This window comes from Camelus bactrianus, chromosome 9 (genome assembly GCF_048773025.1).
Source record: "Camelus bactrianus isolate YW-2024 breed Bactrian camel chromosome 9, ASM4877302v1, whole genome shotgun sequence".
Lineage (NCBI taxonomy): Eukaryota > Metazoa > Chordata > Mammalia > Artiodactyla > Camelidae > Camelus > Camelus bactrianus.
In genome coordinates this window covers 32,889,370-32,913,978 of record NC_133547.1, presented here as the reverse complement: position 1 = coordinate 32,913,978, position 24,609 = coordinate 32,889,370, and the positions used below count along the sequence as shown (strand labels likewise).

The 24,609-nt window shown below is 38.8% G+C and overlaps 1 protein-coding gene across 17 annotated transcripts in view; it reads left to right on the top strand.

The window, feature by feature from the left end:
- FRRS1 (ferric chelate reductase 1) overlaps positions 1–24,609 on the top strand; it is a 342,186-nt gene that overhangs the window by 223,841 nt on the left and 93,736 nt on the right. For 9 of the 17 annotated variants that reach the window (XR_012509148.1, XR_012509146.1, XR_012509147.1 and 6 more), the window contains 2 exons: positions 9,971–11,723; positions 22,898–23,085. The gene's annotated coding sequence lies outside the window, so the exon portion shown is untranslated. Of the gene's footprint in view, positions 1–9,970; positions 11,724–13,772; positions 13,833–22,897; positions 23,086–24,609 lie in introns of all 17 variants that reach the window. The other 8 variants (XR_012509139.1, XR_012509132.1, XR_012509141.1 and 5 more) reach the window with 6 other exon arrangements.

The following is a 24,609-nucleotide window of genomic DNA, read 5'->3' as shown; positions in this document are numbered from 1 at the left end:
CATGGGTGCCAATTATTTTTATCTCGGTATCAGGTTTTATTTCATTTCATCAATAAAGTACTCATTTATGTAATTTGGTCTTTCCTCTTAAGACATTATCTACTTCATTCAAGCTGTAAAATGTTTCCTTCCATTTTCTAAGTTTGGCTAGAGTGCTTTTCCTTCTGAATTTTCTAAACATTTTTCTTAATCCATCAAATCACTTTGCATAGACAGACCTACTGTTTATTATTCTTGAAATGTAAAATACATTGTTAGTTTATTTTATGCTTGATTCTACTTTTGTGCTGTGGCATGTTGAGAAAAATTCTGTACAAAGAAGACAACAGTAGCTATTCAGAGCTGATTGGCAAATAGTAATACTCATGCATATTTAGAATACTATCTAACATCAATATTTTTCAGCAAACATTATATACATTGCAAGAAAGGAATGCTTTGTTAAACTCTGATGGCTTTTATCAACTTTAAAATCGTAATCTAATGCCCCAGAAGTAGGTGTGTTCATTTCTGACTACAAGTTTGTGACCCTCTCAAACTCAGGTCTGGTCATTTAATCTCCTGCATTTGGACTCTTCAAATGGGAATAATTTATTGGCCGGGTTACACTACTGTACATAAAAATATGCTTGACGATAAATGGGTAACAAGAGCATATACTCATGCTAGGAAGTAAGATGAGTCTTTGTGTGTGTCTATAGCATATAGGTGCATTAGTTTAGGCATTTTGAATAGTTCTGTGGCTTTAATAGGCTTATCATATACTAGGGAAGGAAATTAAACATACTCATCTAAAATTAAATAGCAACAATATAAAACAAACAGTAAGGGAGACAATATAAAGCGTGCCCAACGTGTTCTGGAGAAGAGCTTGGTTTAGATCGGGAGAAATTGCTATCATATGGCGTCATCAAGAAAGTTTCCATGGAAAGTTGGTCAGAATGACAGGGCAACACAGCGAGTAGCAGCATCAGCTTTAGATCAAGACAGGCCTGCGTTTGAATTCTCGCCTTGCGGTGCTGAGCGAGTTATGGTACCTCTCTGAGCTTTGGTTGTCTTCTGTTAAACCGGCCTAACAAAACTTACGTTGCAGATGTGTTGGCAACACAACACAATGAAATAATGCATGTAAAGCATTCAGCTTTGATCCTGGTACATAGGAAATGGTGAACGTTACACTGGAGCTTGAATGTACCAGGTGGTTATTTCCGTGGTGGGAGCTGGCATTGATGGAACAGAAGAGAAAGGGTGGAAAAATAAAAGCAGAATAGTAAAGGCAGAAGATCTTGCTGGTGGAGCAAAAGCATGAATAAGGGGGGGAAGGCCTAAATATGCAGAACTGTGTAAGGAGGATGTAAGTGGATCACACTGAAGATTTTTAGGGGCTGAAGGTGTTGTGCTGTTTGTCTCGAACAAAGGCAATTTGCTTTAGATTACAAACCACTTGACCTTAGCAGGTGGCTTGGCGTCTTCCTTTAGGATGCTGAGATGCTGCCTTTTGGCAAGGTAAACATCCTATATTTATCTAGTTTCTTGCTACACAGCACCTTGGGGTGTCTTACACATGACATAGTTCTTATATAACACACCTGTGAGGCAGGAAGAGCTGTGGATAAAAGTGCCTGACGTGGACCGAGTGGCTCACAGCACATGAGTGTGGGCCTGGCTCCAGGTTGTCTTCTTCCCAGAGCCTCTCTGCAAAAGCCCATGTGGCCAATCGTGGCGTTTCTCATCGCACACCTGCTCTGGGGGAGAGAGAAAGGATGAGAACTGAGCACTGTCAGAACTTAAACAAGAGGCCTCGAAGTCTTCTGCAAATGACTCATACAAATAGTTTGCTTTACATACATGGACTATGGATCTGTAGCTACGAAAACATTTGTGCATCATTTTCTCAATAGCAGGTGTCAAGAAGCAGGTGTTTGCTCGTGTCGGCAGAAAGAGCTCACCTGACTTCTACAATGTTTATTTTTATAAAATCTTTCATGTCAGACTTGTGCTTTTCTTTGGATATATAACAGCTGTTTCTCCTTTTCCTCTGATGAATGGCTAGGTGAGCAGAGATGGCAAACATCCTATGAAACAATATAAGCTTTGGAGAAAATTTGCATCCGCTGAAGTCACAAAGCTAAAGCCAAAAATCATCTCACTGGATTTTCCTCCTTGTTTTGTGAGCGGTGAAAGAAGACTGACTAAAGGAAATTTTTTTCATGGAAGATTACAGAGTTGAAGACCTTGGACTGGAAGGATGCTCAGAGATCATCTAATTGATGTTTTTACAGAAGAGAGTTGAAGCCAAGAGAATTTAACTCTGTGATCCCCAACCTTGGCTGCTGTTGGAATCACCTGTAGAGATCTAGGAACCACTGCTTTCCAGGGCCCTATTTCTGCATTCTCTCATGTAATTGGTTTGGGATGTGGTTAGGACACTTAGAGATTTAAAATCTCTCCAGGCAGCTCTGTGTAGCCCCAAATTGAAAACCACTGTGTTGTGAGAGATACCACTTACACGGATATGCTCTTAATAAGCTATGTCAATATGAACACCCAGATTTGTCCGTAGGAGCTCAGACTGCTCAATCTGAAGCAATTTCCTCAAGCCTCCAAACTGCTTTCAGCATATTCCTTCATTCATCTTCCTCTTTGCATTCGTTTCACTGCCCATGGCATTTGCTTGGGCAGTGAAAGGAATTCACTGTCTCTAAACTAGCAAAATAAGTTACTAGAAAATGCACCAGTAAAGGCATCATCCCGAGTGTCGCCGACTAAAATCTGTAATACCTCTTCTAGATGCAGCTGCATTTTAACCAAAAAACAAAGTCCCGATGGAAAAAGCCTTCACACTAACCATGAAATAATAACCCATTGGAGAGGCAATCAGATTTTCTGTGTCAGGCGGACTAGGTGGATCGCTTAGGAGAACTTCAAGTTCTCTAGCTGTTAACATTTGGGTGTGCAAGCTTCCCGGGCAGTTGGCATCTGAGGACAAAAAGCCCATCACTTCAACTATGAAGGCCAGGTTTCTACTCAGCTTGGGTAATTCTTCCCTACTCTCAACCCTTCTGTAATTATGAGAGGACCTGAGATCAGTGTCCTCTTCCTGGAACAAAACTGAAGGATGTTGGGCTGTGCCTGGCCAGAGCATGCCTCTTCATGGGATATGAAAACCTGGTAAAGTATATGAGTTCTGCTAGCCTCATGCTTGTAACTTAACCTAAGAAATCTGCTTTGTGCCTCCACTATGTGTCTGTACTCTGTCTTTACTCCTTGCCTGGTTCTGTCTTTCTGTAAGGTTGCATTTAAGTAATTAGGCAATTATCATAGCTGTATAGAATACATGTTTCTTCCACAGAGCATCACGGGAGAAAGAAGTGTAGATATCAACTTGTTCATTGACTGGAATTCCTACGGTCTCTCTGTTACAGATTTTCTTCTCTAGGATGATGGCATGTTGATTCTTCCTATAGCAGGATTATAGTTATTGGTGGAATTATCTACTGGAAATATGCTTTTATTATGATATAGTTGGTGAAGTGTGGAAAGAGAGGAGAGAAGGGAATATGGAATAGCAAAGAAATGAATCAAGAGGACTTAAGGCTTTGTTGAAGAACTTTATGCATGACTTTAAAATTTGGCCATGATTAGCTTGTGTCAGACTTCTCCTTCTACCAACATGTATATAAATATGGAAAAGTATATAAAAATTATTTTTAGGACGTGTGCAGCAGCCAGCGCAAGGCTGAGATCTCTGAGCTAAGGGAAGCACATGAGCTACATCCTACACTCACCCTGATTTCTCCCTGGGTGCAGTTTCCAGACCATTGTATGGGGGAGTAGCCCAGGAAGAAAATAGAAGTTTTGCTGTCAGAGGAAGCAGAGCCTGGTGTTTGGAGTTACTATAGTGATTGGAATTTGAGGGATAAGGTGTCAGACAGGAGAGAGCTTCAAAGAAGAAGCCCCCAAAATCTTCATACAAATTCACATTGGGTCTTTGGCTGACACATAAAGCTATGTATTTGCAGAATATTTCAAGCGATGGAGCAGAGAAAAAAATGCAGGGAGCCTAAAATATAATCAGGAATTTCAGAGATTTCACAGCTTTGGGGATATTAAAATTTGGGTTCAGATAGTGAATACTTTGGGCTTGTTTTAAATGTCATTGAACTATCACATCCTAGAAGTTGGAAGAAAGCTAGGCGTCTGCAAGAAGTAAGGGCAGACTCTAGGAGAAAGGGCAAAAGTGAGATAGACGCACCATAACAAAGACTAAAATCAAGCTGTGCAGGATCAGAGTGATCCGCTAGTCATTTAATTGCTTGCCAGATAAAAACTTAACACTTCCTCAGAGAAGATAACCTGCTCCACAGCATCTACGATGTATCATTTATGACTTCCAGCATATAATAAAAAAGTATTAGATATGCATATAAACTGGAAAGGTGACTAATAATCAAGAGATAAAATAGAAACTAAGTAATGACCTAGAGATGATATAAATGTGGAATACAGTAAGGAGTTCAAAACAATTCTAATTAATATCTTAAAAATAAAGTAAAAAATGACCAAAAGGAGTAAAAATATGGATTATTTTAATGGAAAGTTGGAATCTGTTAAAAGATTCTAATAGAGATATGGGTCTGCAAAGTACAATATCTAAAATTAGGTCTTTATGTCTGACAAGTGACTAATTAGTATAGAATCTCATGGTAATTGTATTTATCTGCCACATAGGATAAAATCTGTGATGTGTAGTAAACAGAGAAACCGATCAATGTAGGCTGATGACTGGCAATGAACTATAAGAGATTGAAGTTGTGTATACAAAAGAGAAAATTTTTTTTTATGGACTGTACTGGACTTCGACCAAACAGATGAGACAACTATAAAATGTGACAGTCAATACATCAGAAATAACATAGCATATTAATTTGCTAGGGCTGCTGTAACAAAGTAACACACACTGGTTGGCTTAAGCAACAGGAATCACAGGGGGTTCTCCCTGTAGGTGTGTCTGTGTCCAAAATTCTTGCCCAAATTAATTGGAATTAAGTTGCTGTTGCCTTCAACCCAAAGACCTAATAATTAAAATAATTGGAACAAGACATAAGCCTTTGAAACTTCAGCATATTTATAAATAATCAGAATGGTATAGAACTTGTAGTTCCAGATGGACAAACCACCCAGTTCCTTAGAGGTCAAAAGAATGAACAGCAAGTAATTTGGAATGGCTGGAAGAAAATATGGTAGAATTAAGAGGAAGACTGGTTTGGGGAACAGCTGTGTAGGAGAGGCCTGATTTCAGAGTCTAGTTGTTGGACAGGATCCCAAAGTAAGGAAACCCTAAAATCTGCCTTCATGTTTAGATTGTCTAATTTGATCACATGACATAATTGAACACTGGTCTCTATTATATCTTGATGCTAATCTATGCTTACACTTGTAAGTAGTTCCTTGACTGCCTTCTAAATCAGCTCTGTTTCCTTTTAAAGTCATATTTTCATGAAGTAACAACAAGGCTGGAAGGTGATGTTCACATTTACACCTTGGCCCTAAAGCTGCAACTGGGCCTCTAGATCTCCTACGCCAGAAAATATATCAGAATGCAAGTGAAAGTAGTGTTCTTGAAAAAACCTTGGGTTTTTTCCTTTAACCATTATTGCAGTGAAGAATTAAACCTTGCCTGAGAGAGTTCTGCCCTCTACCCTCAGCTTCTGGGAGGTAAGCTCTAAGCCCTTGCAATGTTGTGCCTGATAGGGGGTGTGTCTGTGTGACGGGGGGCTTTGGGCCATGCCAAATAGTCTAACAATGTTATTGATGGTAGAAGCTTTGAGTCATACGGTGTCAGCTTAAACTCAAGTGTCTGGAAATGAAGCGCAGCCATGTGGGTGGTCAGCCACAGAGCTCAAACAAAGGTTCTGGACGCTAGGGCTGGAGTGAACGCCCCAGGTTGGCAGTGCTTGCTGTGTACCATCACACCCTGAGTAATGTTGTCCATGGAGAGAGAGCAACTTGAAGCTCCTGAATCGTCCCTAGACTCTGCCTCATGTGCCTCTTCTCTTGGATGATTTTTAATCTGTATCTTTTAACCTAACCTCGTCTGTATCCTAAATCATAATCATGAATATAAGAGCTTCCAGTGAGCTCTGTGTCTTTCTAGTGAATTACTGAACCTAAGTGTGGTCCTGGGACCCCTGAACTTGCAGTTGGTGTCAGAAGTGAGAGTAAGCTGGCGGACTGCCCCCTAACTTCACACTCTTTTAAAAAATAATTTATAAACTGTTTCTGCAGTTACTAACAGTGACAAGTTACCTGTGAAGAACTGCTGAACAACTGGCATGAGAATAATGCTGATGGCTGTTCATTGTAAGGAAGAGGATTTAGAATTTAAAATACCTGGCAGGTCCCTTACATACTGAGGTGTTCATTCATTTAGCAAATGTTTGCCGAGCACCTTACTACATGCTTTATAGTGTATCTTAAAGTGTCGCTTATATTGGGATTAATTCCTAGCTTTGAAACAAAAATGATTGTAACAACTAACAGAGAAATCTGATTCAATTCAAACAAGAATTAGTTTGCTAACAGAGACAGATACACCAAAGCTATCAGGTCTATCTTACTCTAACAGTTTAAATTGTGATATTTGGAGCCAAGTAAACCTATGCTGACTGCCTAAAGTGATTTTTAGTAAACATACTGTGATCTTCATTGCAATCTTTAGTGCTTTCTCAGTTTCCTCATCTGTAAAATGGGCAGAATATCTACATCATAGACTTGTTGTGAGGATTAAATGGGATGATGTATTAAAAAGCCAGTCATATAATCAATACATGTTATTGATTATTATTATTATTATTATTATTATTATTATTATTATTATTATTATTATTATTAATATTCACTGGTGCATCTTTTACTGAATAATTTTGTTAAAAAAACTGAGTGGAAGGGCGTGTTGCTTCCCAGCACACCTATATTAATTTTAGTGGCCACTTAGTCCCTTGGTCCAGGAGCACAGTTTTGAACTGTATATTGTAGCAGAAAAGAGCAAATGAACAGGTTTGGGATTTATTTGGTAGCAGTGACTTCAATTACATCTGCTTTTGCTGCCTTTTGTTTTGTCAGTAAAATACCAAAGAGATTTGGCTGTTGTATATACAGGGGCACAAAGCCCCAGAGAAGGTGAAATTGGATTTTGTGATCTCACGGCTTTTAGGCTGGAGAAGGATTATGAAGCAGCTGGTGAGAGTAAAATATTCATTAGTTTAGTCTGTAGCAACATTCAAATGTTTAGATGGTTTCTCATCTGGGGTAGCTCAGGCTCTGCCCCTAGACATTTCAATTGTGCAGAATCTACCAAACAGGCAGAACTACACGGATCTTTGGTAAATTGCTTATTTCTGAGATGTTCTTCATCCTCACAAAAGTACATGTGAGATATTAGTCTACTCAAATTTATGAGATAAAGGGAAGAGCCAACATAACATGAAAAGCCCAGCTAACATTTTATAACATTTTATAGAATGCTCTCCCCTGAGTACATTAAAAAAAAAAAAAGCCATGCTATCCACCGTGTACCTTCTACACACCCCCGCCTTCAAGCAGTTTAGCTGCTGCGGCTCAGTGCACTAGTCTCTTCCAGGTAATTATACTTCTCACTGACATGGCACCTTGGACTCTTTCCTGTTCTCAAAATTAATAAATCATTTGGCTAGCAGGGTAGACCACATGACACCCATTTTAAGTAAATTGCTCCAGGTAACAAGGATAGACAGTGGCAAAACTAATTCAGTGCTGGTTCCCTCTTCAATGGACTCAGAGTCTCCAGGCTCTCACTTGCAACAGAGTCACATGGGAAGCTTGTAGAGAATGCATGTGCCTGGGCGAGGCACACAGAGGTGCCGATTCACATCGTCTGGCGCAGGGACCAGAAATCTGCATTTTTAGCAACCACACTTGGTAATTCTGAGACAGGTGATTGTAGGACAATACCATAGAGATTACATAGGAAGGCTTCCCCTAGCAAAGGCTGTGGGTTATTTCTCCATCCTTTAAACATCCGTGCTATTTAGGGTTAATGCCATTCCCTGTGACATAGAAGGAAATAGAGCTGGTTTCTCCAAAAGAGAAATGATGTTTTATGTTTCTCTGCCTTCCTGATGACACTGCTGGAAGAGGGGTGTGTGTAACCCTTTTGAAAGTTTTAGGTTGACACTAAGCTTTACCCTTGGGAACTCCAGAGATGCTTCTGTTTGTGATGTTCATTCTGCATTTAGGAAGTGAACATAAATATAATAGAAGCAAATCAAAGCTTCACACATGGAACGTCCCTCTTTCTGGACAATCCACTGATACCCTCTATAGCCACGGATTAAATGCCATGGCCCCACCCTATTCCTGCCTGTGTCTGGTCTGGTGGACTCCTACCAACCTTTGCAAGTAGTTACCAGGAAACAAATAACATGTTTCTTTCTCAGGACTCACTGCTTCTTCCCGGAAATATCTAAGCAAGCCGTCTCATGAGAATTAAAAATTGCCTCTGGGATCACTCTGGTCATCAGTCTCCAGAGAACAGTAGTGTCTTCAGCAATCTGACGCTCTTACTTTGTGCTGAAGTTGGAAGCTGCCACCTTTTCTTTACATTAAGTAAAGTTCAGGTTTTGGCATGAGCTTGTGTTATCTTTCTTAGCCTCAGATTTTTCTGGTCCTAATGGGAACTACTTTCCTTCCTACAGTGCAAGTGCTAGATATATAGTGTCGGAATAAAATCCCACGTTCTGTGGGACCCCCAGGAATCATCATTGTGTCATAGAGACAACAAAGCAGGCTAATGAAGCAGGTTTTATTTCTGTCAGTGAACAGTCTGCACACATATAAGTTTCCTGTAACTAATAAAGATAACACATTGGGAAATTTCTTAGCAATGCTTGGTATTATATGACTGTATTTAATTTTCTCATCAGGAGAATGAAGGTGGTAAGAATAGATGAGGGACTGGCAAACATTTTTTGTAAAATGTTTTAGGCTTTGCAGACCATCCAGTCTATTTCACGATCACTCGGTGCTGCTGTGGAAACACGGAAGCAGCCACAGACAACACATCACTGAGTGAACAGGTCATTTGCAAGAACCTGGTGGGCTATGCTTGTCCTGTGGGCTATAGGTTGCTGACTCCTGGACTCTGGTCTTTTTTAGATTCCAAGTTTTGTAATTCCATTTAAGCAAATTAAAATCCAGCTGTCACTTGGTTGCTTTCCGATTATGACCTCTAGTGTTGATTCATGTTTAATTTTATCTGTCAAGGACCATTGAAGTTAGAACAAATAATAATAATACTATTTATGGAAAAATTCGTGTGCCAGGAGTTTGAGAAATATTTTTCAAACACTATTTAACAGAATCTTCTCAAACTTAAAAGAATGGTACTATTATTATGATTTGCACTTACAGATGTGGAAAACGGAGGGTCAGAGAAATAATTATGAAACGATTGTGTGTGCTCAGAGTAGATGGCACAGTTGGCAATCAGAAAGGGTCTGACGACTGTCAGGCCCTAGTGATTGGGTCCAGAAGCCAGATTACAGGAGGAATGATAAAGGAAAGTAAATGAAGGCTTGTCATTTTAGAAAATTGGCAATACAGTGGAGAGAAGTGGGGTGGTTACTTCCAACTCTTCCAGTTTTCTCATTTTCTCTACATGGAGTAGTTGAAAACGAAAACAGAAACAAGAAACAGCTGAGGCACAGGTATCCTTTCATAAATTGATCCGTAGGTTGCTTGGCAAGGTTGCCATGAGTGAGCTAAACCTCAGGAATTACCCCTGTTCAGAAGCAAATGCTTCTCTGTGTGGCAGACATGCATTAGCCCTGAGCTCAGTCCGGTGAGTGACCGAGTGGGCACTAAGGTTTTCTTTCTGGTGGTTGAGGGTTTTGCTTCAGCATCACTGAGGTCATTGTTCTCTTACTTTCAGAACAAGATGAAATTAAGAGGTCAGTCTGCTGGGAAGTCAGTTCACTGTGTCACGTGTTGGAGCAACTGCTGTTCCTGAAAACATACCGGGTCTGGAGTAACAAGCAGAATTCTTTTGATTTTGCTTTTCTCGTAAAGTAGGAGAAATGGATCAAGTCTGGTAGGGTTTGAAGCACTCTTTCTGTCACTGCAGAGAAATATCTCCAAGGGCCAGGAAAGTAGGAAGACAGTGTGTTTATGTCAATCCCTAAGTTAGAAAATCTCACTGGCTAAAGTTCCAAACTATGTATTTCTGTCTACAGCAACTAAGTGAGAGCTGGGGACCTGGTGCTGACTTTGAGGAGAGTTGGAATCTTTGCCTCTTTTGCAAAAATCTTTTAAGTTGAGCAATTGTTTTCAAAACAGATTGTCTATATTGATTCATTCTGCAGCACTTTAAAAAACTCTTTCAGAGACAAATACCATATGATTTCACTCATACGTGAAATCTAAAAAAAAAATAATAAACAAACAAAACAAAACAGAAACAAACTCATAGATACAGAGAACAGGTTGGTGGTTACCAGAGGTGAAGGGGGTGGGGGAGTGAGCAAAATGGGTGAAAGGAGTCAATTGTATAGTGATGAATGGTAACCAGACTTTTGGGGGTGATCACTTTGTAGTGTAGACAGATGTCAAATTATAACGATGTATACCTGAAACTTACATAATATCATGTACCAATTTTACTTCAATCAAAAAAACTCCATATTTTAGAGTCATTATCTTGTGGGACACTTTAAGATTAAATACATAAATGTCTTGGGCAATCCAATATGGAAACTTGAGTGGAGGTCAAAGTAGTCTAAGACAATTATAGATATTTTAAAAATAGAGGAAAGTATAAATTATCTATATTAACCTTAGTAATGTCATGAACAATGGGCATCCACCAATAATCTGTCTCAAATCTTAAAGCCATTATACAAGGCTCAGTGCTCAGTAAAAGCAAATATTTTTTCAGTGTGGCTAATAAATTGCAAACTGATATTCCACACATTAAAACTTTATTTTCTATTTTGATAATGGTGATTTGTGACCGGCTCTACGAATTGTTATTAGACGCAATGAGGTGGGGCAAAAGATCTGAATAGTTCATTCACTAAGTTGTATAACTGAGGCTTGGCAAAAAAAAAAAAAATGTAATGTAATTCAATGATTTAGTGAACACATGGGTGATGGTGGGCACCTTCTAGTATTTTAAGAGATTTGATACTTTTCATTTGCCTTTAACTGTAATTTTTCTTGTACTTAATTCTCTGGTTTAAAATTTTTAAATTTTTATTGAAGTGTAGTCAGTTTACAATGTTAGTTTCAGGTGTTTAGCAAAGCGCTCTTAATTCTGTATGATCTATAAAAAGGAATTAAAAAACCTTTTTATGATATTGTAGTAGGTCATAATTTGTTCATTATGGAAGAATAGGAGTATAATTATTAATTCATCTTTCTGATCCTTTCATTTATCTGTATGACATTTATTCAGCTCTGAATTCAGAAGGTTTTTACCTAGTTCTACAGTTGACTCTAAGCACCAGTAATTAATTTCTCTTATAGATGCCAACCCAGTTATTTATCATAGTGGATTCAAATGTTGCCTAATTAGACCCTTCTGGTTTTCCCCCTAGGTCATTCTTAGACTGATGACTGAAGACCTTTTGTTTTAGAAAACATTGGCTTAGTGTGCAGTGCCTGACACAGAGCCCACCACACACATGGTAGGTATCTGGAAAATGATTTGGCGTTTATGTTCTCTTAAATAGACATTTTATTTTGCCCTTAACTCCTTTTTTAAGTTAAATCTAATTTGATATAATTTTATAGACAACCAAGATTCCTATGCTATCAATTAGGTGCACTTAAGTAGTCACCTACTTTTCTTGGTGATGTTGAAGTTGACTTTAGAAGTGAGCCTATCACCTAATAGTTTATTCAGGTGCTTATGGTTTTTTTATGGTTTCATGTAAAGAAATGAAATCAAACAAACTCTAAAACCCACAGCCAGGCCTGTGTCTATCGTTAGAATAAGAAAGTACTTCTGTTATTATAGTTCAAATCTTAGGGTAAAATTTACTTTTTGAGGACCTGTTTCCTCTTCTTCTTTGTGTTAGTCATGAAAACTTAAAATGTAAGTATAGTAGACTTGTAATTACTGCTTACTAGCAGTTTCTCTTATATTGAGACAGTTTCATTTGTACTAAAGGTAGGAAATTGATAATTGTATGTATGGATATTTAATTAATTAAAAAACTGATTACTGGGGCTTTCATATTTATTTTGAAATACGGAAATTTATTCCAAATATTTAATATGTTGAAACATGAATCTCACACTCTTCCTAGGATGTTCCAGACAATAATACTTACTTGCTTGAAAAATCTTGTTCTTGCCATGGGAGCAATCAAACACATATTTACCAGAAGAAAAAAAAAATATCTGAAATCATCTTGCACTGAAACAAATTTTCTTATAATCCCAACTAACTAATATTAAATTCTAAGTTGCTGAGTTTTAGTATGTTTTCTGTTGCAAAGTTTAAACTCTAGATTTTAAATTATGATAAGAATTATCATAGAAGGAAGCAGAACTTTATTTCTGGAAAAATCAGATATTGTCTGTTTTTTTGGTGAGGCAGCACAGGAAATATTCTCAAAATTAATATTTAATTTCTCAGTAAAAATTAATTTCTCATAATCAATATTTAAGAATTTCTGTATCTTATTTTGTCCACATATTAAAATAGTTTGCCTTCCACTTTGTTAGAGATGGAGATAAAAGGTAAAAGGGCAGTTTTAAACACGATTAATGTAGTAGCAATATTCATTTGACAATTTATGTTAACATCACTAAGAAGCACCCAGCTCTGCACATAATTAATTTCTGAACTGTTAGAATGTTCTCTTTTTAGTACTTGTTGGAGACTGAATTACGTCTCTCCCCAGTCCACTCCACCCCTCCCAAATTCATATGTGAAGCTTTAAGCCCCAGTACCTCAGAATGTGAGCGTATTTAGAGATAGGGTCTTTTAAAGATAATTAAATTAAAATGGGGTCTTCAGGGTGAGTCCCAATCCAATATGACTGGTGTCCTTATGAGAAGACACACAGTAAATGTTGGATAAGTGTTAAATATTATTATATTCACTTTTGCATTTGACTGACAAGTGGCTTCAAGTGGAACAAAAGTTTAGTCCCAGTGATCGGTGAGAAAAGAAATATACAGTGTAAGTGAAAATATTTATTTTGTTAAAAAAGAGAAGAATGCACACCTTTCTTGATTTCATTCATTCATTTCTACATTTAAATGAATCTTGATTTGAATCCTGGCTCCTTAAGCTACCAGCTTGCATGATTTTGGGCTGCTTATCTTATCTCTGAGCTCATAAACTTTAATTTCCTCAACTGTAAAATGAGAATAATGATCTCTACTTCATAGGGTTATTGTGAGGATTAAGAAGATGAAGTAATGGGTTTGAAGACTCTTACATGGTGCCTGGAAAGTGGGAGGCACTAAACATCTTTTGCTTCCCCTTCCATCCTCAATATGCCCATAATCTCAGTAGGGTACCAGGGTTACCCGCTCAAAGAAGGGAATCAAAGTGTGAGAACTGGGAAGGCACTTAGAAATCAACCAGCTGGTCTGCTCATGAATAGCTCGACGACTCTGAGGCCAGATGAGAGGGAGGATTGTTGCACTTTCTGCGTCAGCCTGCTCTCATTTTAATATACACCCCTCTGTTCCTCTCCCCTCCCTCCCACATGAGGCAGAATCGAATTCAGTGCTGTGGTTTATAGAAGGTAGAGACTGGCAGAGGAAACCAGATAATGGTAAGGATTTAGCAAAGCTTTTGTTGTTTTTCCCCTTCTTACAAACGTGAACATGTTTTATTTTTCATAGGATTACGACTATCAGCCTTTTAGAAGTCCATGACTTAAGTGCTAAATCTCTGCGTGTTCCTTCTCTGCCCTCTGAGCCTTTTTCATGGCCCTATTGATTTTCTGATATTTGCCTACCTTCCTGTCTTAATTCAGGGCTCCCACAGTCAAGCAATGGGAAAATGCATCAAAGTCACTTTGCTCTCTGAGTTGAGAACTGACACAGCCCTCAGCAGCATTTGGCCCAGTGGCTGATTTGCTGTAAATTTCTTTGGTCAGTACAATTTATTAGCCAATTAATTTCCATTTTAATCTCTTTATGACCCTCACACAGTGTAGACAAGTAAAGGAGAATCTATTGATAAGATTCGAAATTCCTCAGTAATATAAATCCAGTCTACACATATTTTGGTTCTTTTTCAAGGGAATGCTAAACGCTGATAAGGCTGACAATGACTTGGGAAGAAAAGCTTGAAATTTTTACAAGAGGCCAGATGGTGGCAGCAGAGAATGTGAAAGAAAAACTTATGAACAATAATGGTTTAAAAACATGATACAAATGTGTTGCAAACAGTTGCAAAACTAATTATTGATGACAGTTAAAGTAAGGAAACTGGGTAAGGAAATGCTCTTCAGTATTAGGGATATCTGAATTTGACTCAGTGGCTACAAAGTCGTTTTGGGATTAAGAGAGAATGTAGGTAAAACGTTTAGCCTATGCCTAGACTAGGTAAGTACTAGCTCACGTAAGGACTTAACAGAGAGAGTGAGGGGGAGAGAGAATGAATTGTGTCAAATATGAGCATGGTGTCTCACAAGAAAGTTTCTGTAGGGGAGATGGGCGCAGGCAGAAGGGAGATGCGTTGTCTGTAGCTTGTTTAAATACAATAATAATACCAACTAAAATCAGCCTGCTTTTAAAAAAAATCACTCTGCACCAGCAACTCTATATCATGCCAGTGATAAAGAGCTCTTCCTCCTGGAAGCTCCTCTGTCCCTAACAAATTGAGGTTTTCATTATCAATTAAGCATTTTAAGACCCTTTACCCTCTGGCCTCTAACTTCTCTGCTCTCTGTACTTATCTCTCACTGACTCTCTCTTTCCAGTCCAATTGGACCAACCGTTTAATAGAGATATTCTGCACAGTCCTGCCTTCGCATTTTGATCATACAGTTTCCACCATCTGAAATGCCTTGATGTCTCCCTTTCATTTATCTAGATCTTTCTTCTCCTTCACCGGCTCAGGATGAGGGGTCTTTTCTGGTAAGCCTTCCTCCTCTGCTGGATTCCTGATCTCTCCCTTCTTGTGTTATGTAGCTATTAACCTAGATTGCCACTCCCTCCCACTGAAAAGGAGGAGCTCATTCATGGAGCTTGGTCCTCCCCGCCACCATAATCTGGACCAGCTTTAGGTTTCCCTGTCATCTCTACACTGGGCGCCCACAGTTGTGCTTGGAGTTCCTGCTGTTCTGTTTCACAGAGTAAACGCAACTGGTGGGTAGCTTTTATTTTGAACTGTCTCTGAGACATGTGTATATTACCTTAAATAGTGTATATAATGTATTATCGATCAACCTTGAACATTTCAGAAAGAAGAAATGTGACCATATTGTGGGTGTGGGGGCAAATGACTGTGGTCTGTGTTTCAGAACTGAGTTCAGTCTGAAAGGCCCATGTGTGAGCTCTGGACTCAGATCCCATAGGAGCTATTTTTCAGTCTTTTTCAGAGGGATCTGGAATCCTTTGATCTCTTCTTTGCTGGTGCAAAATGTAATGCAAGTTTTAGCACATGATGTCCACACCCATTGCTGACCGCAGGACAACACCGGGTCTTTGACCTCAAACCTTGACCTTGCCTCTGTGTTTTAACCAGTTTCTGCGAACACTGTACTGTCAGCATTCACTTTGGCATTCCACTAGAGAAATACATTTTTAGAAGGACATATCATCTAACAGACTACTTCTGTTACTTCTCCTTGTTACTTTTTTTTTCTATTTTTACTTCTTAAATGAATTGAGAAGATCATTAGAGAAAATGTAACATGTCAGTGTGAAATATCTCCCTTCACATCTTCATAGTCAACAAGTTAGCTGTGTACTGTGAGGTCCTTTGTGAAAACCTCAGCCAGATCCTAGGATCAGAGGCTCACTCTCCAGAAGTACAGGGGTCCAGAGGTGCTGGGGCTCTAAGGGGTGCTCCAGACAGAAGGAAGCCTGTTTTGACTCATGTGGCTCCTGCTCAGAAGGAATTCTGGAAATAAGGTTTGGTTTTCATTCTTCTCAGACTCTAGTGAGGTTGGACCTGAGTGTTCAGTCTCTCACTGCTTGTGGGAGTTGGGGGAGTAGAGCTTTGCCTCATCTCATCACTGATGAGAATTACTATCTTAGTTGTCTCAGGAGCCTTGTTCTGGGAGCAAATCAAAGTTCATCATTACCAAAGCACACCAACATTGTGGTAAAGGACAACATGGCAGATGTCTTTAGCTATTTGAAACTTTGCCATATGAAAAAGGACTGAAACTTACTCCCTATAACCCCAAGGAATAAAATCAGGAACCTTGGTACTAGACTTCAGTCCAAAATAAATAGCAGAGCTTTCTACCAATCAATTGTCCTGATACAGAGTGGACTGTTAGTGTTGATACTGAGTTTTCCATGATGTGAGATACTCACACAAGTGGGAATTCTGCAAAGTGTTCAAATATCAGGGAATGATGTGAATACATAAATTCTAGTTCTCCTTATCCATAGGCTATAATTTTGTGATTCTGCCTTTTCTTTTCCCAAATCTGTTGATTAGCCAGTCAGAATTTTTCAAACATGTCAAATTCAAATGAGCAAATATATGAAAAACAAGCTGTTTTTCTTCTCTCTCTTTCTTACTCTCATTTTATTGTAGACTCTGGTCTTGTCTTCTAACTTCTACCTGTTAGGGGCATAGAAGGAATAACCTCCAAGTAGAAAAGTATGTGGTATGAAAACAGTACACATACAAAAAAATCACACGGGATTTTGGAAGACTATGTGCAGAATTTCACTTTTTTTTTTTTTTTTAAAGCTTGGAAAGAAAGGCAGTCTTGTAATGAAGTCTTAGGTGGCATGTGAAATGAGGAATCAGGAATCTGGCTTTCCTGCTGTGTTTCCTATCAGTGGAAAGCTTTATTCACATATGAACAATTCTTTCTCTCAGCCTGGGTGGTCCCAAGAGAGGCACTGAATGAAGAGCTGGTGGGAAGCACAAGTGCTGTATCTATTCTGCCTTCTATTCAAGGGGTAAAAAGGAAATTACAAGCTTCTTTCGGTGTCTGACTCACATGTTACATGTAGGCAACTTCCTGTATCACAAGAAAAAGAAAATTGACTCTCTGTCCTTTGTTAGAGTGGGGTTGAGTTTAGGCTCTGCAGTGAAGTGGTTTGAAGATCCTTAGAGGGAGGGTAGTATTAAGCCTGCTGTAGGATGTTCAAACCACTGGGTTGGAGGAAGAATGATGTGTGATTGTATCACTCTGTGACAGAAACCACGTAGTAATTCGTTACCTGAACAGGGAAAGTTACATATAAAGAATTGTTGACTATAACAGGGGATTCAAGTAGTTAAAAATTAGATGGTATAAACTGAAGAGAACTCTAAAAAAATACAAGAATAGCATATGTAAGGAGCAGCCACTACCTGGAGGGCTGAGATACACACACTTTGTTGGAGAAGACACAGTATGCGTCACTAGAAGGCAGAGAACTGACTGGGGTACTCACGGGTGGAATTTGCTGGAAATCTCAATCTAGGGTTCCAAGGAGAGCTGTTCATGAGGAAGTGTCTCCCCAGAGGTTGCTCTCCGACGAAACCACCCAAGGGAGGTGCTGGGGAAGCTGCTGGCTGTTGAATTCTGCTGACTGCTTTTGGTTTCATTTATTACTTTTCTTGTTGTCCTCAATTCCTTTGATTTCTGCTCTTTTTATTATGTCCTTCCTTATGCTTGGTTTGTAATTATTTTACTCTTTCTGTTTCTAGTTGTCTTAGATTAGAAGCTTGGATCATTGGTTTGAAATTTTTCTTGTATAGTTATGAGTGTGTAGTGCTATGAATTTCCCGTAAGCACGGGTTTAGGTTCACCCCAGATTTTGATACCTTGTGTTTTCATTTCCATTCAATTTAAAATCTTTAATTTCCTTTGCGATTCCTTTTTTTTTTTTTTTTTTTTTTACAATCACCTCTTCTCTTTCTGTTTAAATCTGGCTGATTTCTATCGATCTCTTTTAAATTTCACTTCTTTTCTTAGTTGTGTTAAATCTCCCACTGAACCTGTTGAAGGAGTTCCTCAGATGTCACTGTATTTTTTACTTACAGCATTTCCTTTTGCTTTTTTTATATAGTTTCTGCTGAAATTCCTGTATGTTCTTACATGCTTTCCACCTTTCCCATTAGAGTCTTTTGCATTTAAACATAGTCGTTTTTAATCCCTGTCTAATACATAGACATCTGGGTCATATCTGAGTCTGGTTTTGGTGATTGCTTTGTCTCTTGACGTGTTTTTTAAATTGCTTCTTCATGTTTCTTCTAGGTTTTGTATGCGGGATATTAATCTTGTGTAGGAATGTGGAGAGGGAGGTAAATGGAATCTGGAAATAGGAGCTTGGAAATTGTTACCCCTCTTACCTTGCTAAACCTTTTGCATGGAGATTGAGTTAATCTAGTCAGAAATTGAGCTGGGTTTGTGTTTTGTTGTTATCATAGTTACTGTCTGTGCACATTCCTTGGTGCATTTGCGTGTTCCTGTTACGGGATCTTCCTACCAGCAGTTATCTTCCAGTGGCACCGTTGCTCATTCTATTGTGTCTAATAGTATTTAATAATATGTTATGTTTAATTGTATTAGGGCTGTACCTATGGTGGTCTACTCACTTAGTATACACTTGTGTATTTCTTTTCTAACTGATGGAAGTAAAACCAAGTTCTGGTGATCTATGCCTGAAATGCAGAAGCAGAGACTGGTTACATAGCCTCATCCTTCATCCCCACCCTTGCTTCTTCCTTGCTCCTGCACAACACACAGGCACTTCTATGACATGCACATTCTCTTTGGTGCACAGTCATACTGGTTTCTTCTTGGCTTCTTCAATTCAACCCATGTAGAAGAACGTCTTTGTTTCCCTCTTGTTTTATAGCCCGATTGTTCCTCCTTGAGAAGACATCTACTTTTCAGGACCTTATACACCACTTCTATTTACCAAAGACCAAAAATGCTCCCTTTTATTCAAGAATTTATTTATTCCATTTTCCTTTTAATGACAGCTGATGGTTGAATATTTTAAAATTTCATATATTTCTGAGAACAGAGGTATAAATGTCCTCTTCCCGTCTTGAGAGCTATGATGGCCAGGGACTCTGAAACACATCCTTCCCCATTTTTAGTGTCAGTGCCTAATGGAGTCAAATGTAGACAGTATCCTATTTCCTATTATGTTCTCAAGTTCACACAAAGATGCCAGAATTAACACTATTCCACCCACAGTGCTCACTACCAAAAGGGGAACATCTTTACTGTTGAATAAAAACAATCAAAGAAGGAAAAAATTAAAATACTGACTTTGGAAACTATCGAAAATTCTTGAATTGGTGTCAGAAAATCAAGATTCACGTGGTTCAGAATGTATTGCATGACAAACAGCTTTTCCTGGCTGAACCTCATCACTGATTTCCTTCTTTGATCATATTTCCTACCTTCTGTCTCTATCATCAAAGGTATTTCTATTAGTAAGAGTTATTATCTCATTCTTTCTTCTTAGGTTAGTCCAAGAGCATTCTCTAACATCCCCTGAATAAATTTCTTTCAAGACAGTTAAAGGTACAGGCAACTATCCTCTTGCTCAAATAAAATTCATGGTTTCACATTTGTTTGGGCACCTGAACTCCTTTAGTAAGGAAAAATGTAATGTTTCCATTCAGGGTACAAGAATATTCACAAAGCATTTGTTCTTATTTGGGGATGGGTGGTCAAGGACAGAGCTTACTTTAGTACAGATGCGTTTTTAATCATTGCTGTAAGAAATAAACATCTTAGATAAGACCAGAGACAAAGAGATTCTTTCGGACAATTATCCTCCATATGGATCTGTGTTGTCATCATTTCTCTTTCTAAAAAAATCTCTCAAACATTATTCCTGGGAATTCTGTCCCCTATTTTTACCTCACACCATTCAAAGCTATTAATTTCTGGAGCTGGGTGTATTACCCCATGTAACAGGGTCAGGACAGAAGCATTGACTTACAGTGACTTGAATAATGTAGATACTTGCTTCTCTCTTGCATTTGAGAAATGTGGAAGATACAGCGTAGGACTGAATGGCATTCCACAGGGTTAGGGAAAGATGTGGGTTTCCATCTCTTTGCTACCTTTCTTGTGCATTAGTCACCATTCTCAAGTTTGCTGATGGTCCAATAGGGCTACATTCCAGTCAGGAAGTAGAAAGGGCTAAATCAAGGTGAGCACCCTTTCTTCAAGAACACCTCCTGGAAGATGCTTTACATCACCTTCACATAGGCCAGCTCTCAGTCACATGGCCACACCTGGCTGCACAAAGAGAGGGGGAATGTCTACATGTTGAGCTGCCGTGTGCTCACCTAAATTTGGGGATTTCTGGCACTAAAAGGAAAAGGGAGGATGATTTTGGCAAACAGTCATTGATGTCTGCCCCATGCCACATTGATATGCTGCACATTTTTAAGAAACATATCACAGAAGCCAGTCAAGTTCAGAACTGAGAATCCCATTTATTCTAAAAGATAATTCATAAATTCAGTTGCATGCCATTTGTATGTTAGAGCAGCCTGCACACCATAGCAATTTTGAATGCAATTCTAGTCTCACACCTCAATATATAGCTCAATAGAATTAAAATCTATTCACAGTCATTTTGATACAAGCCTAGAGTCATTTCCTCATAAAAGCTAACATGAAAAATATGGAAGTTACTGATTAATATGTCTCAATAAATTCTTTAACAGTTTTAGTGTATGTGTTCATACCATTAGGTGTATTAATATTTTATCTTCTGCTTGTTAGACCAGTTTTATGTTCTGTGGTGTTACATCCACAAGAGTTAAAAGAATCCAATGATCTGTAATAATCGGAAGAATCAATAAGAATTCTTTACACTCAAATTAAAATATTAAAGGAAATATTTAATTGAGGACTGCATCTGATTAGAGTTACATTGGCACTACTCTGCATCCTCAAATTGATTTGTATGAATCCACAAGTTTGTCTTCTTGTTAACAAAATATATGCCAATTTTAAACCTAGCCATTCAAAATGAATCAGATTAAAAATTAACTCTTAATTATCAAGGGAAATTTTAATTTCTATTTAAATTTAAAGCAATACCTTTCACCAAAAAGTTCATTCAGTTAATTCTTTAGATCACAAAAAATTTTGTCCTGACCCCATTCACTCTCAAATCATTGTTCCATTCCTCCACTTTCTTTTGGACAAAAACTCTTTGAAATATTATTCTATATTTTGTGTATTCAATTACCCTCCTCCCAATCTGTCCTGAATCAACTTCGGTTAGGTTTCCCCCTCGCCATTCTGCTCAACCTCTGTCAGTGACTTCTAGTTTTCTAAATCCGATGGTCACTTTTGAGTACTCATCTTATTAATGCATCTGCAGCATTGGTACCATTGATCACTTCATCCTTTTTGAAGTTCTTTTCCCTCTTGGCCTCCAGGACACTACATGCTTCTTGTTTTTCTCTTATCTCAATGGCCTTTCATTTTCGGTTTCTTTGGCTGGTTCTTCCTCATCTTACCAAACTCTTAGTGTAGAAGTGCTATGGAGCTTACACTTGAACTTGGTTTTCTCTGTGTGCTCAAGGTCTTAACAAGTCTGGTGGTTTTAAAAACAGTCTCTACACTGATGATGAAACGGTTTACAACTATAACCTGGATATTTCCCCTAAACCCAGACTCATTGCAACTGCCTACATGACATTTCAACAGACATAGGAAACAAATTTATGGTGACCAAAAGGGAAAAGGGGGAAGGGATCAATTAGGACTTTGGGGTTGGCAGATACAAACTACTATATATAAAACAGATAAACAGCAAGTTCTTATTCTATAGCACAGGGAACTACATTCAATATCTTGTAATAACCTATATGAAAATGAATATATGTATGTGTGTGTATATATGTATGTGTGTGTATGTATGTGTGTGTGTATGAATCACTATGCCATACATTAGAAACTAACACAGCATTGTAAATCAACTAAACTTCAAAAAAAATCTAATAATTTTCAACGTAATTCATCTAAAACTGAGCACCTGGACTGTGCTCCAAGACTTCCTCCACAGTCTTCTTGAACTTAGTGATGCCTCCATCATGCCAGTTGATCCAGCCCAGAGCCTTGGAGTCATTCATGAAGCTGTTTTGTACACCATATGTAATCATTTAGCATTACCTCTTAGCATTGCCTTCAGAGAACATTCAGTCTCTGACCATTTCTCACCATCGCCACTGCTCTCATGATAAACCAAGCTACAGACAACTGTTGTCTGGGGATTATTGCAATAGTTTCCTAACTGTTCTTTCTTGTTCTCTTGCCCACTGTCAGTTTCTTCTTATTTGAGCAGTCATGTCATTTCTATGCTCAAAACATGCCAATAGCTTTCCATTTTCACTCTACGTAATAGCTGAAGTCTCTCTGAGATTCTTGTCTGCTGTTCTCCTAGAAACTTTCTGCCCTGCAAGTCACAGGGCTCTGCATTTAGCACTATAGATGGGGTGAGAGAGAAATTAACTCCTCTGGGAGCTTCCCAGACACAGTGGGGAAAGACGAATGCTTACACAATCCTCTCCTGTTCCTTTGCGGGATAAATCATGGGCCGAGGAAGATCTTTCTTGGCCCTAAGCCGTACCACCTCGGGAGATGGTGACACAGCTGAAGTCAAACTGCTCCTCTTACCTACTCCACTGTGTCCTAACCTGTTCGTTTGTTTGTTTCTGCCCCAACAGTGCGCTGGAACTTCTCTTCTGGAAACCCGTACTTCCACAGATGCTCTCTAATCCACGTCTGGTTGTCTAAGTCGGCATTCTCCAGGGGCTCCCAGACTGCAGACCAAGAGAGGCTGGAGCGGGTTCACAGGCCGCTGCAGGGTCCGCAGCTGAGACTGAGGTCTGTCTGCCTCTTACCCTACGCACAGGTGGGTAGGTGTCCTCCCGGGCCCCATGGTGTATGGCGCTGGATCCCACAGCTCCCTCACCCTACCCTGCTGTGACGCTGGCGTCACTGCTCACTGTAACCTTGAATTTTAGCACCCCTGCTTCTTTGGCCTTCTTCTTGTCTCCAGAAGTTTTCTTTAAAACCAACTAGGGAGGAATATTTCTCATATCTCTGAATAAGAAACAGATAAGCCACTAAAACCATAATAAAGGAAAAAAAAAAAAGGATTAGCCCCATCCAACTGAGTTAAAAATAAACAAAACACTGATTCACTAGAAATTATTGGTAAGAGGCTTGTGCTTTGAAATGCCTGCTTTAATGAATCAGAGGCAAATAAAAGCAACTGAATAAAGTATCTATTACAGAAAAATCATTTCACTTAACCCAATTTAGAGTGAATGACCTTAATTGCCTCTTTGAACATGGGAAGGACCCTTCCACCAGATAGTGGCTCCAGGGTGTAAGTGGGTAAACTTTCAATGAAGGAATTTTTTTTAGTTAAGAAAGGCTGTATGGCGAGAAAGTTCGAGGTCTAAGAAAGACTTTTTCCTACAAAGAAGTAGTGTGAGAAAACTTCGGGTAGAAGTAAATGGCATGTGTGAAAGTTGGAGGTGAGACCACAAAAGACATTACAGGAAGTGGAAGTTACTTTTATGTAACCACAATAGCATGGATGAGTGGAAAATATGTAATGCCAAAGGAATGTAGCTTTCTGAAGTTTTGTGACCCAACCAGCAGTTTTATTTTGATCCTGTAAGACTTTCTGAGAAGGAAAGTATGTAGTGATCCTGTGACCTGGTGGGTCTTTACTCCTGGCTGAGTTTCCAGGTCATTCAGTTTCCTCATCCATAAAATGCAGGTTTAATTGCAGAAGTCCTTTTCAGCTTAAAAATAATTTGTAAATCAACAACAAGTAGAGTAAGAATTGCTCTAAAACCCAAGATGTAAGAATATCATGTAGCCTTTTTTTCTAGGTGAAATGAAATCTGGTGTATTTATTCAACAAATAATCATTTAATGACTATTATATGCCATGAGTGTGCTCAATTCTGGAGATATTTTTGGAAAAGAAGGCAGACAAACTCTTGCCCTCCTGGAATTTTTCCTAGCTTTCATTTTCCAAGGATGAAGTCTAATATCACTCATTTTTCACAGGTCCTGCCCTATGTCTTGGGTTATTCCAAACCTGTGATTTACACAGCCCGGGAAAAATAAGAGAAATCCTTGGCTTTTTGTGTATGGCTCCCACAATTGCCATTGCCTCTGTCTGATCATAAGATACTGTTGAAAATGCCTGGCTCTGCAGGTGGCATCCCTTCTTAAGAACAAAGTGTTGTTCTAGGAACTTTTGCCAAGGCTCCTTTTACTTCTGTTTCCACAGGGACTCATGTATCTGTCAATGTCTTAGATCCTGTTCTTTTTTAAAATTTTTTTTATAATGCAATGAATAAGTTAGCCAGTGTATGGTACTCCGCAAAACCCCACCTTTGTCCATCTCTCTAGT